The sequence below is a fragment of the Tursiops truncatus genome, chromosome 3 (genome assembly GCF_011762595.2).
Source record: "Tursiops truncatus isolate mTurTru1 chromosome 3, mTurTru1.mat.Y, whole genome shotgun sequence".
NCBI lineage: Eukaryota > Metazoa > Chordata > Mammalia > Artiodactyla > Delphinidae > Tursiops > Tursiops truncatus.
In genome coordinates this window covers 126,515,605-126,529,935 of record NC_047036.1, presented here as the reverse complement: position 1 = coordinate 126,529,935, position 14,331 = coordinate 126,515,605, and the positions used below count along the sequence as shown (strand labels likewise).

At 38.1% G+C, this 14,331-nt stretch overlaps 1 protein-coding gene across 17 annotated transcripts in view; it reads left to right on the top strand.

Annotated features, from left to right (window-relative positions):
- Positions 1-14,331, top strand: part of LOC117307482 (uncharacterized) — a 186,029-nt gene that overhangs the window by 157,121 nt on the left and 14,577 nt on the right. For 10 of the 17 annotated variants that reach the window (XM_073802722.1, XM_073802719.1, XM_073802714.1 and 7 more), the window contains 3 exons: positions 9,683-9,954; positions 10,962-11,053; positions 12,433-12,463. The exons of 3 other annotated variants lie outside the window; for them this stretch is intronic. The gene's annotated coding sequence lies outside the window, so the exon portion shown is untranslated. The remainder of the gene's footprint in view (positions 1-9,682; positions 9,955-10,961; positions 11,054-12,432; positions 12,464-14,331) is intronic. 4 more of the 17 variants (XM_073802712.1, XM_073802706.1, XM_073802715.1 and 1 more) reach the window with 2 other exon arrangements.

Sequence of the window (14,331 nt, the reverse complement as noted above, 5' to 3'; positions counted from 1 at the left end):
GATATAAATTAAAATATTGGTGTCATAGTGAAAACTATATTCTTACTAAATTAAGCAACCCATGGAGAATATTTCAGTTGTAGTACATACAAAATTCATATTTTCATTCTAACAAGCTACAATATTCCACCAAAAAGGAGATTCAACAGTCAAAAAACCACTTTTTTTAATGTTTTTATATTCATAGAATTAGAGGAGTGAAAATGTTTGTGTGTACTGTAGCCAATGTTGAATATAAAAAAATAATTACTTCAGCATGGTCGTACACATTTTCAGTTGGATCCTAAAAATGTTTGAACTTGAAAGAACTAATTTGAAAGTGAATCTAAGTGTTTTGCAACATTTTTTGCTGGGTATAGAATTTTAGGTAGAAATTTTTCCATTTTAACCCTTTAAAACTGTCTCTCTATTGACCTTCATTGTTTGTGACCGTAAGTTTGCAGTGATTCTTATCTTACTTCTTCTCTATGTAATTTCTCTTTTTCCTTTGGATGCTTTAGAATTTCTTTTTATCTCTTGTATAGAATTTTATTATGGTTTTCAACTTGTTTTAAATATTTTCAACAATTATTTTTTCTTTTTTGTCCTCTCCTGAGACTCCAGTTACGTGTATGTTAGACTGCTTGATATATCCCACAGGTCCTGAGACTGATCATTCTGTAAATTTGTTTTAAAATCTTTTATTTTGCCAAATGTCTGTTATTACACCTACAATTTCCTGATTTTTTTCCTCCTTAGAGTTAGATCTGCTTTTAGTTCCATTCAGTGACATAATTTCCGATATTGTGATTTTCACTTCTAGAAGTTCCATTTCATTCTTCTTTATACTGTCCATTTATCTCATTATGTTTATTTTTTAAATGCTTGAACATATGTGTAAAGTCCTTTTCTACTCATTCCGTCATTGCTTTTTCTTCTTTGTTTGTCTCTCCTTGTTACCAGTCACATTTTCCTACTCCTTCCCATGTCTACTTAATTTAATTTGATGCTGGATGTATGATTTTTACATTATTGAGTGACAGGTTTTGTTTTATTCCTTTAGAGAGCTTTGGACTCAATTCAGTAAGAATGGCAGGGTATCTATTGATTCCCACTTTTTGTGCAGGTGCCTTGAAATCGCCAGGTATCAGTATAAGAAAATTGGCCCAATCTGTTCAGTAAGTCAGAAACAGAAGAAAGGGACTATGCTAGATTAAGAGTATGATTAAAGTATGATCCTGGAATAGGAAGGGACATAAGTGTAAAGACATTTCAAGATCACGAGAGAAATTTTTTAAATTACTGAAACACAGAGGCGATATTATCGACCAGGATACAATTTACAAAACAGCAGAGACACAATGTTCTCACTTTGGTTAAAAACCAACACTTACAGGTATACATACATGTGTAGAAGAAGATCCACCAAGACATATAATAAGGTGTCAACCTTTGTGGTGATCCCTGAGTGTAAGATTATGGTGTTTTCATTTGCATAAAAATAATGAATGGCGAGGAGATAGAAAGCTGGGGTGATTTTAGGGCTCAGCTTATGTTTCCCTTCCTCCAAGATCCCAGTCCTCTATTACCTGTTGTCCATTGTCTGAAAGTAGCTGTCTCATAAATTTTATTCAGTTTACTCATTTATGATGAGAGAACTTTCTGTGTAGCTGTTACCTTTTCATGGATGGAAGTAAAAGTACATTAAATGACCTTCCTTTTCAAAATGTGGTGACTTTGGATCCCTACTTTGTTATACTTAATTATAGGAAACTGGTTTTCTCCAGTTTCAAAAAGCATAATCCTTCAGAGAACAGGAAACACTTTGAAACTCTGATATGTACATTGGGTGAAGAGATGTTTACTGATGGTGGTCACTACTGGGAGGTGAGGGTCCCAAGAAAGTCTGTTGAATTTTTGTTTGGACTCAGGTCACTGGGAAGGAAGGGATGTAGATACTCAGTTGACCATGGTTTCCTATTCACTGAGCTTCAAGGACAATCCGTTTGAAGTTCTTTCTCAGCATTCCCTCCTTTCCTTCAGACAGTCCTATCACTATGGAGAGGATCTAGTCTATAATGTGACAGAGTGGACCCATATTTATAGTTTTAATTACACCTTCCTCCAATCTCTTATATTTCTCCCTTAAGATCCTAGACAATGGAATGGATCTTCTTTCACTGACCACCCTGCAACTGCAACTGATTTCAGCCTTGGACAACCAGAAAGTTACACTGATGTATATCATAACCCAGGCTAACTGGAGCTTCCTTGGCTGACTACGGGATCGTGCGGTCTCTTAGTGTTGCTTATAGTTTGATAAAAATTCACTCAAGCAAAACAAAACTGAATTTCCTACCATTCACACTGAGAGGGGAATGATAACAGTGCAAACTTTTCATAGTTATTTGAAAAGCCTGTGGTATTTGGTGTAGAAAAGATATTCAGAAAGTAAAATTGTGTTTTGGAACACTATATATAGACACAGATACAAATCCCTATTGTTGCTGGTAAGCCATATCTCACATAGTCATGACTTTAATCATCTATTTTGAAAATATTTAAAATAGTGTAAGTATGGATACCACCACAGCTTTATTAAAATCAGCATCCCTCTTCTGTTATTTGTATCACAAAACTTCTTGGAGACACCAATTTTTCAATGTTGAAACAATTATTTTCTCTTATCCATGCTGTCCTGCCATCTCCATCTCCCTATCTATCTCTCATTGTCTAACCCTCAGGCTGCCTGCATGGATCATTCCCAGCATGTCACACCCAGCAACAACTTTGCAGCTGCCTGGTGGTTCAGTTTGGCTCTGGGGGGGTCTTCCCAAGAGTATTCCCTTGTCTAGCTTTTGTTCTTTATCTTCTCAGAGAATCTGGTTGTGGGCAGGGGAGTTAGTACCAAATGAGCAATGTGTATTTAGGTAGATAACCTCCATGAATAATTTGTAAAGTAGTTTGTAAATTAGGAAACTTTAATTTTGATTTCCAGTGGATGATGTTTCAAGCTACTAAAATGAAATCATTTCCTATAGAAATCCAAGTACTTTCTCCACTGAAGCACAGTCAGTTATAAAACATTTTAATGAGGTTTCACTCTATAAGACAAAAATTTAGACCAGGTTCCAGCTAATGAAGTGTCTTGTCCTTTCATTACAAACTCTGTAAAGTATTATTATTACTTTATTACCTCACTTGCTTCAAAAAAAGGCACTATTTAAGCAATACTGAAACTTGAGGAAACAGGGAGGGACAGCTGCTCTTGGACACATTTTTTTTTGTTTTCGTTTGTTTTTATAATTTCTCAATTCCTTACAGTCTACTTGTAATGGATTTTCTGTTACATTATTGCATTATTGCATTACTGACTTGGTGAATTAATTAGATAACCAAAGTGGAAATGTGAACATATGGTTTCATTAAACCTAAAAAATGAAGTCACTGACAAGTTTGTGCAAATAATTCTTCTTCAAAAATTATTTCCCTAAGGACTTCATGGTAAATTGAAAACTTTTGTTATTGACACTCAGTGCTCTCTGTGAACTGACACATCTAATTACCTTTGTGATGCAAGTGTCCTACAACACTCCCCAGTTGTTTTGTGCCCTGACCTCAAAACATCTACACGTATCCACTTCTGGGCATTTGCTTGTATCATATTCCTCTGGCTGCAATACTTCATCTCTCTCACTTTGTTTCTAAATTCCCTTTATTTATTATTTTGCTTTCTTTATTCTTGTTTTTATTTCCCTTTTTTCTACAATGAATGTTTATTATTTGTATTTAAATACATTTTTCACATTACATTTGAATCATTGGTTGGACCTCGATATCCATTTGAAGGCCTGATTTTAGTACTGGGTAGAAGGTGAAATGTTGGCTAAAATGTGCCTTTAGAGTGTGGAAAAGCATCTGATGGGCTGAGAGGAACCAAATAGTCCCTCTCCATATTGTTTACACTTACACCCTTTGCTGGTGTCTCTCAGCTTAGAGACAAAAAGCAAACAGCAACAGAGTTGCTCCATTCCATCTCCAAAACTCTGAACATTTTTGGAATATTATTTAAGCACTATTTATCTATATCCAAGAAAATCCAAGCTCAGCAGAAGAGAAAGATATTGAGTTTGTTCAACTTCTTTCTTCTATCTATGCAAAATAAGTGTCTACCATGTGTGTGTGTGTGTGTGTGTGTGTGTGTGTGTGTGTTAGATGGAAGTTCTACCACTTAGGATGAAAATGACACAATATTCTGAAGTGGCATCCAGGAGTAGGCAGGGTAAGTGAGTGATAGTGAGTGACATGGTTGGCTCCACCCAACTCATGATGGAAGCCACATTGTCTCTACTCAATAACCCCAGAATCAGTTATTTTCATTTAATGGTGATGAAATATTAGAATTCTAGGTGCTTTTGTTTGTTGGTTTGGCTTGGTTGGTTAGTTTGGTTTGGTTGTTTTTCCTATACAAGTTATCGATTTAGTTAAATCTGTATGCTGAGAGCTAGGGTCAGAATTCTTGTTCTTCCACTCTTTGCCAAGAAGACACTAAGCAAATCTGTTAGCCTCCCTCTGTCTCAGTTTTGTCAACTGTAAATGAGGATGATGGTACTCACCTTTCTCATAGCATTAGCAGAAGAATCTGTAAAAGACAGAAAAAATGTCTGGCAAATAAAAGGGACTAAGATAAAAGTTTCAAACTGGCAGTATGTTCGCTATCCTGGGGCTACCACTGGGGGCGCACACCACAAATATAGGGATCTCTTGTTATCTGGACTTTCATTATAAAAATATTTGCTATAATGACTTTCAGATACTGAAGATTGTGAAGGAGTGAGCCCTGCATGGAGAAGAGTGGTACAGACAAAGGGAACTTAATTTTAAAAGTCTTTGAGTTGGCATCAAGTCTCAGTTTCGAAAGGGAAAATCTGTTATAGTGAGTCCACAGACTTCTAGTGAAAACACTTAAATTGTACAGGAGTCCAGGCAAGAGGACAGAGAGTGTGCTGGAGTCACACTTCAGCTGTACTTGAAGGAATAGTAACAGTGACTTGCATTATTTGAAGGGAAAGAAACAGGAATATAGCCATGATTAACCACATTTGCTCCCAGTGCTCCAGCCACACTGGCCTCCTTACTGTTCGTGGCAATGCACGCTCTGTCCCTAAGGCTTGGAACATGATTGCCACATAGTAGAGGTCTTAGTCCGTTTGGGCTGCTATAACAAAAATACCATAGACTGACTGACTTAAAAACAAATTTATCCTCACTGTTCTAGAGGTTGGGAAGTCCAGGATCAACACACTGGCAGATTCAATTTCTGGTGAGAGCCCTCTTCTTAAAAGTTTCACAGGTGGTGGTCTTCTCACTGTGTCCTCACAAGGCAGAAAAGGTGAAGGAGCTCTCTGGGGTATCTTTTATAAGGGCACTAATTCCATTCATGAGGACACCACCCTTATGACTAGTCACCTCCCAACAGGCCCACCTCTAAATACCATCATATTAGGGGCTAGTTTTCAATATAAGAATTTTGAGGGGACACAAACTTTAGTCTATAGCTGTGCATCCAATAAATAATAATTTGCCAAATAATTTGAATAAATAATGTCTCTTGCATCTGAGCATGAGAACATGGAGATTTTGGGAGCTGAGGCTCTTCAGGTTATTAAGTGTGATTTAACATATATTTTGTCAGAGCAGAGAACTTGACCTGGGATTCCATATAGCTAAGGAGGCAGCACTTGGGAGAAAGGGTGATCTGAGAGCTCAGAGACAGTGATCTAAGAGTCTGTGAGCATCTGTTGATATTGGGAGGACAGAGATGGATTCTATAATAAACCAGCAGCAACTGTGAAGGGACTGAATCACCCACTAATTATGGCAGGTTAATTCACCTGTATAATTACTTATTTATGTTCATGGTATCTGCCCTCTTTGTTGACTAGAAAGCTCCATGAATCAGACCTGCTATTGTTGGCCTGAGAGGGTGGCTCTTGAGACATTGATGCCCATACTGTCAGAGAGGGGATTATAAGAGAATTAGTTTGGCATCTGATTCAAATTGCAAAGTCTGTAGAGAAAGTCCAGATAAATCCTTAAGCTGCAAGTGTCTCCAGGGTAAGATAAGTTCTTTGGGATTCTGAAAGTAGAATTCCAGAATATGTGGGTTTTTCTTAAGCTAAGTATCATGACTCCATCAATAAAATATCTTATTCATAGATAAGAGCTAAATGAATCATAATACAGAGTAATTTCTGTTTTTAAATTATTGTCAAATTTTGATTATCATCTAGAAATATGGTTCTGAAACTTTAGTGTTTCTTGTAGTTATAACTAGGGTTCACTCCAGCCTGACTGAATGTTTGGAGTTATGTAGGTGTGGATTCAAAATCCACAAAGGTTTTCTAAGCTCTAGCTAATACAAAAGGAGCTTGAAAAATGGTTAACATGGGGCAGTTTTCTGGAAATAGCAAGTGATATCCTTGCCAATTATAATGAGTCCAAAAAGTTCTGAGAGTTCTGACTCCTCCTTTCTTTGGCTCAGTTAGGATTCACTTAGACAGTTTTTGTTTGTTTGTGTTTTTTTGCAAAGCTCCTTTTTCCCAGGGAAGTTCTCAGTGCTGGAGCCAACGAGCCAATCATTGCCCTGATGGGGCACAAGGCTGTGCTCCCCTGTCACCTCAGACCCTCCCCCCAAGTGGATGCCCAATACATGGAGTGAGTGGACTCAAGATCACCCCTTAGCTAAGACAGTTTTTTTAAATGTCTGATCATCAGGGAACACCATGGGGAGTGTTGCTCTGAGGCTGCAAGATACACCCTTCTGATGAAGAGCAGTACAGATGCAGCTTTGAGCATTTATCCTGTCACAGTAATGGTACTTTAAGTGTATGTGGCAGATGAGTCTCTGGGATAGGAGTCTGTGTGGCTGAGTTCTAGGATAAGACCTGTCATTTCTCACATGACCACTCTGCTCACATACAAGGAGAACTGGCAAGAGAAAATGGAATTCCACCTCCTCCTGGTGATTTTGTGCAGTATATCTCCATTCTATGCAATTTTCTTGTAGCACATCCCTCCTCCCCTTGAATCATGGTAAGAACCCCATAAACTCATTGTATGAGACCAGTGAAATGTTATATTCATCTCTCTGTCTCAAGTTTACTATTCTCAGATGTCTATAATTTAATCTCTCCACAAATATTTTCATAAATTCAGTATCAAATATTTATATCAAAGTGACTTACTGGTACATTTCTTAAATTTTATTAACTGACGATTGCAATCAATAAATGTTATCCCAACAACACTGCAGAAGGCCTGAGAGAATGTAGGAGGAAGTAACACATCATCTCTTTCCTGTCAGCACAGAGGATTTTAGTAGGGTTGAACAACTGGACACTGGCCTAAAATGTATAATTCCAGGGATGAAATCCTCTAAGATTATGTTATTTATCATTTCAAGGTGAGATTTTATACCTTACTGATGGAGCACAAATAAACTCACAGGAAGTCACCTCTGAGAAGATAATGTTCATTCCTTATTTTGTAACAAAGAATAAAAAAGAAATTGGGAAGAAGTTCATGCTCTACTATATTTTAGAAATACACTTTTATGCAAGTTACTTGACCTTTAACATTTTTCCATTATTTAAACAAATGTGAGAAAAATACAGCTGACCCTTGAATAACGTGAGGGTTGAGGCACCAACCCCTCACTCCCCAACACTGCCCTTGAAAATTGGGTACTGCTGTCTCTCAAAGGAATTGATAAATGACTCACCCAAGGGCAGAAAGCTGAACCAGTGTGAACAGAATCAGAACTCAAACCCTGGTTCTCTTGATTTCACATATTATGATCTCTAATCGAATATACTTTTCCCCACACTTAGTATGAAGATCTGTAAAATGAAAATACAAAAATCATTGGAAAAAATCTGCATGTAGGTGGACCCACAGAGTTCAAACCTGTGTTGTTCAAGGGTCAACTCTACTACCTACTTCACTGAGATATTATGTAATTTAAATAAGAATGCATGCAAAGAAATTAGTACATTTCATAGTACATAGTAAGTGCACAATAAATGCTGCTGCTGCTGATCTACCCTTGGTATATCAGCAGCAATCATCTTGACATTGACAATAAACAATGCCCTGAACCTCTAGTCCAAAAAATCATATCAAAGTCTAACAGCCGCCTCCAAATATTTCCATGTTTACAGTCTAAAGCTCAAATTTGCTACTAGCATCTGGATTCTAATAGTAGCTAAGTATAGTGGTCAATTTGTTTTCCCTCAGTTGCTTTTATTAGTTTCCAAAATATCACTCCAGACACAGAATACAGCATTGTTCCCTGATTTCGCCAAATATATCAACCATGAATGGTGCTTCTGTGTGTTGTGTGCTTTAAAAATTGTGTTGAGATCCAGAAATGTCTATTACCTTGTAGTCTCCCAAACCACTGGGCACTGTCTAGTGGGCAGCCCTACTACATTTCCAGGAGCATCCCAAGGACCAGTTTAGTGTCTCCAGTGTATTCATTCCTTTTTCACACTCTCTTCTGTTGCCTGTAGCCTTGCTTTTTTCTTAGTATTATATGTTTAGCATTATAGGCCTCAGTGTGAGTCAGAGATGGAGACCTGGAAGATGTATAAAAAGAAGTGCTAACTTGAATAATTCTGAGCCCAGGAGAAAGGTAAGAGAGTAGAGGGCCAGAGGCACTTTCATTGGAGCTCAAGGCCCATCTCATGGATGCTCAGAAATCTGTCAATGTCTTCCATCAGGAGTCCTGAGAGGGCCCAGGGTCCACAATGTACAATAGGGTGTCTAGGGAGTAGAGAATCGTCCTGACATATGCAGATTCAATCTCCTGCCACTCCCAGGACTGCAACTCATGCACATCCCCAAAAAGGAAGGCTACAGCATTGATTCACCCACTCATAACTGGGAAAGGAGGAGTTAACAGCCTCTCTGGATACTTGATCTTTCTACATTGCTTATTGTACATAAAACTGGAATTTATGGTTTATACGGCACAACTAGAGAGCGAAAGTCAGTCATGTAGGTTCCCTACCTGTGTGATTGATGGAATGTAAAAGCTAAGAATCTAAAGTGGCTTCCTCAGGCTCTAACTTTTAAATCACATGTGTTACACATATTGTTAGCACTCATCTCTTAATGTAAAACCAAAATACATCCCAGGGTGGAAAAATGACTTTTTTGAGAAGTACGTCAGATGGTTTTAGACCATTTCAGAGGTGGATGTCGCTGTCTCTGTTCTTGCTTTTTGTGTCTGTCACTAATCATAGTAAAGTTTGGTGCTAGGTACAGCATGTGATTGCTGTGAATCTGTTTTGATGGTTGAACATTTGTGGTAGTGTAATGACTTAATCAGAACTGTGTCCTTTAACAAGCCTCTGAGATTACCATAAATCCTAACACTCGACTTCTCATTATTACCTTCTTTTCTTGACTATTTGTTAATATCTCATTCCTTCAAGATTTCTTGTTCTTCCCTTTTTCTGCTACCTTTGATCTCGTAGGATAATCATTCATTCTGAGGAAATTGTTCACAGAATATTCTTACTACCTAAGTTACACAAGAGATGAGCAATCATTCTGTTTGGTTAAATGTACTAAAACCTAGGATCAAAACAATTTTTGGTTGTTGCTCTCTTAATTGAGCTCCTTGTCCCCTTCACAGTTCACAGGATTAGGAAGTTCCCCACACCCTCTCATCAAAAACAGTGATGCCAGAGTGGTCCATCTGGTGTGTCAGGCTGCAGGCTGGTACCCAGAGCCTGAGGCAAGCTGGGGAGATCCCTAAGGACAGAATTTAAAGCCGCACTCTGAAAACAACAGAGCAGGTGGAAATAGCCTGTTCTCCACTGAGTCTTCAGTCCTGGTAGCCATGACCTCTTTGGTCCTCAACCCCAGGCTCAACGAGAAGAAGGAAATAACTATTTCTGTTGTCAGGTTAGTTTCTATATTATTACATCTCATTGCCTTGAGTAGTGTTTTAAAAGCTGTGTTTCTTGTGTATTGTTGAATTTCTAATAGCAAGGAAAATGATTTTGAGTCCCTGAACTGTACTTTTTTAGGCAACCTTCCAATACCAAATTGAACTATTCTATTCAAAGTCTCCTACTTGGACTAGAGTTGCTAGCATATCTTTGCTAAGTGAGGTGTGATATGAAATTCAAAATTCACAATATTCTTTCTTGAGCTTGGGTTTCTTACCAGAGTCTCATTTTTTTTAACATCTTTATTGGAGTTTAATTGCTTTACAATGGTGTGTTAGTTTCTGCTTTATAACAAAGTGAATCAGTTATACATATACATATGTTCCCATATCTCTTCCCTCTTGCGTCTCCCTCCCTCACACCCTCCCTATCCCACCCCTCTAGGTGGTCACAGAGCACTGAGCTGATCTCCCTGTGCCATGCGGCTGCTTCCCACTAGCTATCTGTTTTATGTTTGGTAGTGTATATATGTCCATGCCACTCTCTCACTTTGTCACAGCTTACCCTTCCCCCTCCCCATAAATTGACAGGAAGCACAGTGAAGTTGAAGCTTTCCTTTATCCTTACATAAGCACTTCTTTTATTCATAATATTTATGCAATGGCACAGTAAATAGTTGAGTTATATTAAAATCATTGAAATGGTTGTTTTGTCTGTAAGACACCAGGGAAGTTATTTGTATTATTTTACTTGTCGATTTGAAAATGGTGGAGGCAAAAAAAATGGTGGAGGCATGTGTGTGTGGAGTGATCAGATTAGGACTGACCCATCCCGTCTAGTGTAGACAGGGGCTACAGTAGAGAAGAATTTAAATGTTATAAAAAAAAAAAAAAAGACAGAAAATGTAAGATGCTTTAAGGTCAGCATGAACTAGATAGCTGGCTCTTTTGAGAAATTAAGTATGTACTGACACACATTGCCACTTGTCGTAATTGATGTCTATATCTTCCTTCATGACAGAAATAATATATGGATAACTTTGAGTATTATTTTAGCTGTGGTCTGCATTTCCGTGGTTGTTTTCTTCATTGCAGTGCAAAGAAGATCTAAAAGTAAGTGGGCTGGGGAAATGTGATGACTGTCATTTGAGTTTGTCCATTGTTGGGACTGGGTGGAGTAAGATGGTGACTTGGAAGAGTAAAACGGTTATCTAAAAGAGTTAAATGATATGTAGGTGACAGAGACTGAAGGCTTGGAAAGCAGGAATATGAAGGGTCATTTTTTGGTAGCACTTCTTCAGTTGGGAATCTTGGTTTTATCTTGGTACTGAATGGCATGTTATTCTCAGTCTTGCTATTGTGGAAAAAATGCTATTTGCCCAACAGAGTAGATTACCACATGGACCCTAGTCCTTCAGCCTCCCTTAGTTTGGCTTCAGTTAGGATTTATATAGGGGCCCTGAGTAACCTGGTTCCCATAATGGAGCAGATGAGATGTCCAGCAGTGAAGTGTGGGACACCACTGTGTACACAGCAGCAAAAGAAAAACAAACTATCAAAATAAGTTAATTAAAAAGAAGCCAAAAGTATAGATATAACCCATATTTGAATAAGGGGATAACTTAGAGATAATTTAAACTTTCTCAAACATTCTCCTGGAGAACACTTTCCCCAGATGTTAATTAGGGGAGATTTGGGGAAATATCTGATTAAATAAAGTTGAAATTTCTTACTTTAAAAATGATCAGAGATATTAAATGATAATATGAATTATGAATCTCTAAAAGCATTGAATTTCATGAAAGAATACTTAAGAAAATATTAAGTTTAAAAAGTATAAATGTCCATATTTTATAAAGTTAATATATAATTTGAAAAAATACATAAGATGGAATGAATCAGAGTTTTCTTTTTATATCCATGGGTGATATTTATTTCACTCTCCATATATTTCTGATCCTCCCTATTATCCATAATAAGAATGTATAATACTCTGAAAAAAAATTGTAGAAAAAATAGAGTCAATCATTTTTTTCTAGTTATACTTTCCATGCATATCAGTTAATCAGACATAAGGTGAGGATCCCTCTTTAAGGAGAATGGTGGATCAGCTGCAAACCAAACATCATTTAATAGATGTTCTGCTGAGCCACAGTTCTCCACAGACTCTGACCTCCTTGCTGGGTCCCTGCCTTCTCCTTTGCTTGAGCAGACCCACCAGGAAGGATCACCTGAGAATGCTGAGAGGGTAAGGGGTAGATGAGGAAGGGCAAAAAACCCCTTATCTCAAGAGGGGCCTGCTTCCTCTCTCATGATTTGGTCCAGTTGTTTCACATGACATCGCCTTTTCCCATCCTGGACCACTTCCTCTACATTTGGCATCCCTAGCATGGAAACCAAAGAATGTTAGCATGGATGCGGAACTCGATTTGTGGTTTCTCCACCCAGACACTAAATAAAGGTGTAAACAACAGTCCGTTTTCTTGTTACAGAATCATAAAATTGTCACAGGAGCCCCAAATGGTAAGAATCCTAACAATTTATTCTTCCAGTAAAATTCCTGAAACATAGGAAGCACTTGATTAATGTTGTGTTGAATTACATGTTGAACCCAATCCCTCATTTTCCCTGTGAGGAAACTGAGGTCTAAAGACATTCAGGGACCAATTTAGTCCTAGTAACAGAACTGAGATGGGGATTCTGAACACACAACTTGCAGTCTTGCAGTCCCTTCTCTGCTGTGGTGTCTGTCTCAGGCAAGGGCAATTTTGAGTTGAAATACAATGTTGGTAATATTTGTGTTCAACAGCAGCTGCCAGTTGGGACTTCCTTCTTTCCATGATCTAAGTAAATCTGTGCTCAAAATGCTGCTGCGTTGTCCTAATCCCACATCCTCCTCAATCTAATACACCTGCTATGGACCCTTACACTTCACAGTGCTGACTTGGTTATGCAGAGTGACAGCTAGAAAATAGGTGAAGTCATCCTCAGCAGTCATCCAGGAGAACATGGCTTAGCATTGGCACTTATCATCCATTGAGGAAGACTTCGTATGTTTAATTTGTCCAGTTTGGCCAAATAATTCATATTAAGCAAAACACATATTTTAGAATAGTGATGGGGTAAATAGCCATGTGGTTTCCCTATCACACTTATTTCGATAGGGAGAGAAAAAGTTCTGCAATATAATGAAAGACTCAAAACGCTTTAAAAGTTGTAATAGTTGTTCTGGGACTGATCCTTTTACCCAAAGCATAGTTTCTGTTGCATCTTTCCGAAGTTTGATTTCTGGGTAGTTTGGGGCAAACCTCTCTCTGGCTTTGCCCTAGTTCTTTTTCTTCAGTTTTGGAGGACATGAACATCTTCCATGGAGTGGACTTGCCTGGCCCCAAGGCTGGATGGGCTTAGAGAGCTCCAGTTGAATTAGAGCACTTATTACCCCCTCCCCAAGCCTCTCCTTTTATCCAACACATCTCCAAAATTGTCCAACCTTTTTTGCTACTTCAGAATTGACACTTGGAAAGTTTCTTCACTCCCAGTTTTTTCTCTACATTTTTCTATATGGCCTTTGTATTTTAGATTATTCAAAAGCTTTGTTTTCATAGTCTATCTCATATGAACCATGTTGAACAATTTTTTAAACATTTTCCCCCTCCCTCGCTTCCTTCCTTCCTCTCACTTCCTCTCATCCACAGCCGGGTCAGTGTGAAAGAGCCAGTTTTACCTTTAACCTCATATTCAGTTGAATACACATCACATGTAATTTATGATCTAATCATCTGTTCGCCATGAGCAATGTTACCATTTTGATGCCTAGATTCACAGTCTCATAACTTTCAAAAGATAGTCAAAATACATTTCTCTGTGGAGCTTACTGAGACCACTTCCAGGAATTCACAGTATGCTTCACTTTGCTAATTGTAGTAGCAGAGAGCTAGTAATTACTCATACTTGTGTGCCAAGTTATTTTTTCTGTCTCTCCATTCTCTATGTCTTCTGAACTTCCATGGTCTACTAGAAATGTCTTCATCACAGTTGACCTGGGTCTGAAAATCAATAACTCCATCTTTTTACTCTTCATCAGTCTCTGTAATATGCTTATTTTTTTATACATCTTTATTGGAGTATAATTGCTTTACAGTGTTCTGTTAGTTTCTGCTGTACAACAAAGTGAATCACTATACGTATACATATATCCCCATATCCCCTCCCTCTTGAGCCTCCCACCCACCCTCCCTATCCCACCCCTCTATGTCATCACAAAGCACCCAGCTGATCTCCCTGTGCTATGCAGCAGCTTCCCACTAGCCATCAATTTGTAATATGCTTATTTTTAGCTAAAGTAAAACTACAGACATTTCAGTACATTGAGTTTCTACCAGGTTTTGGCT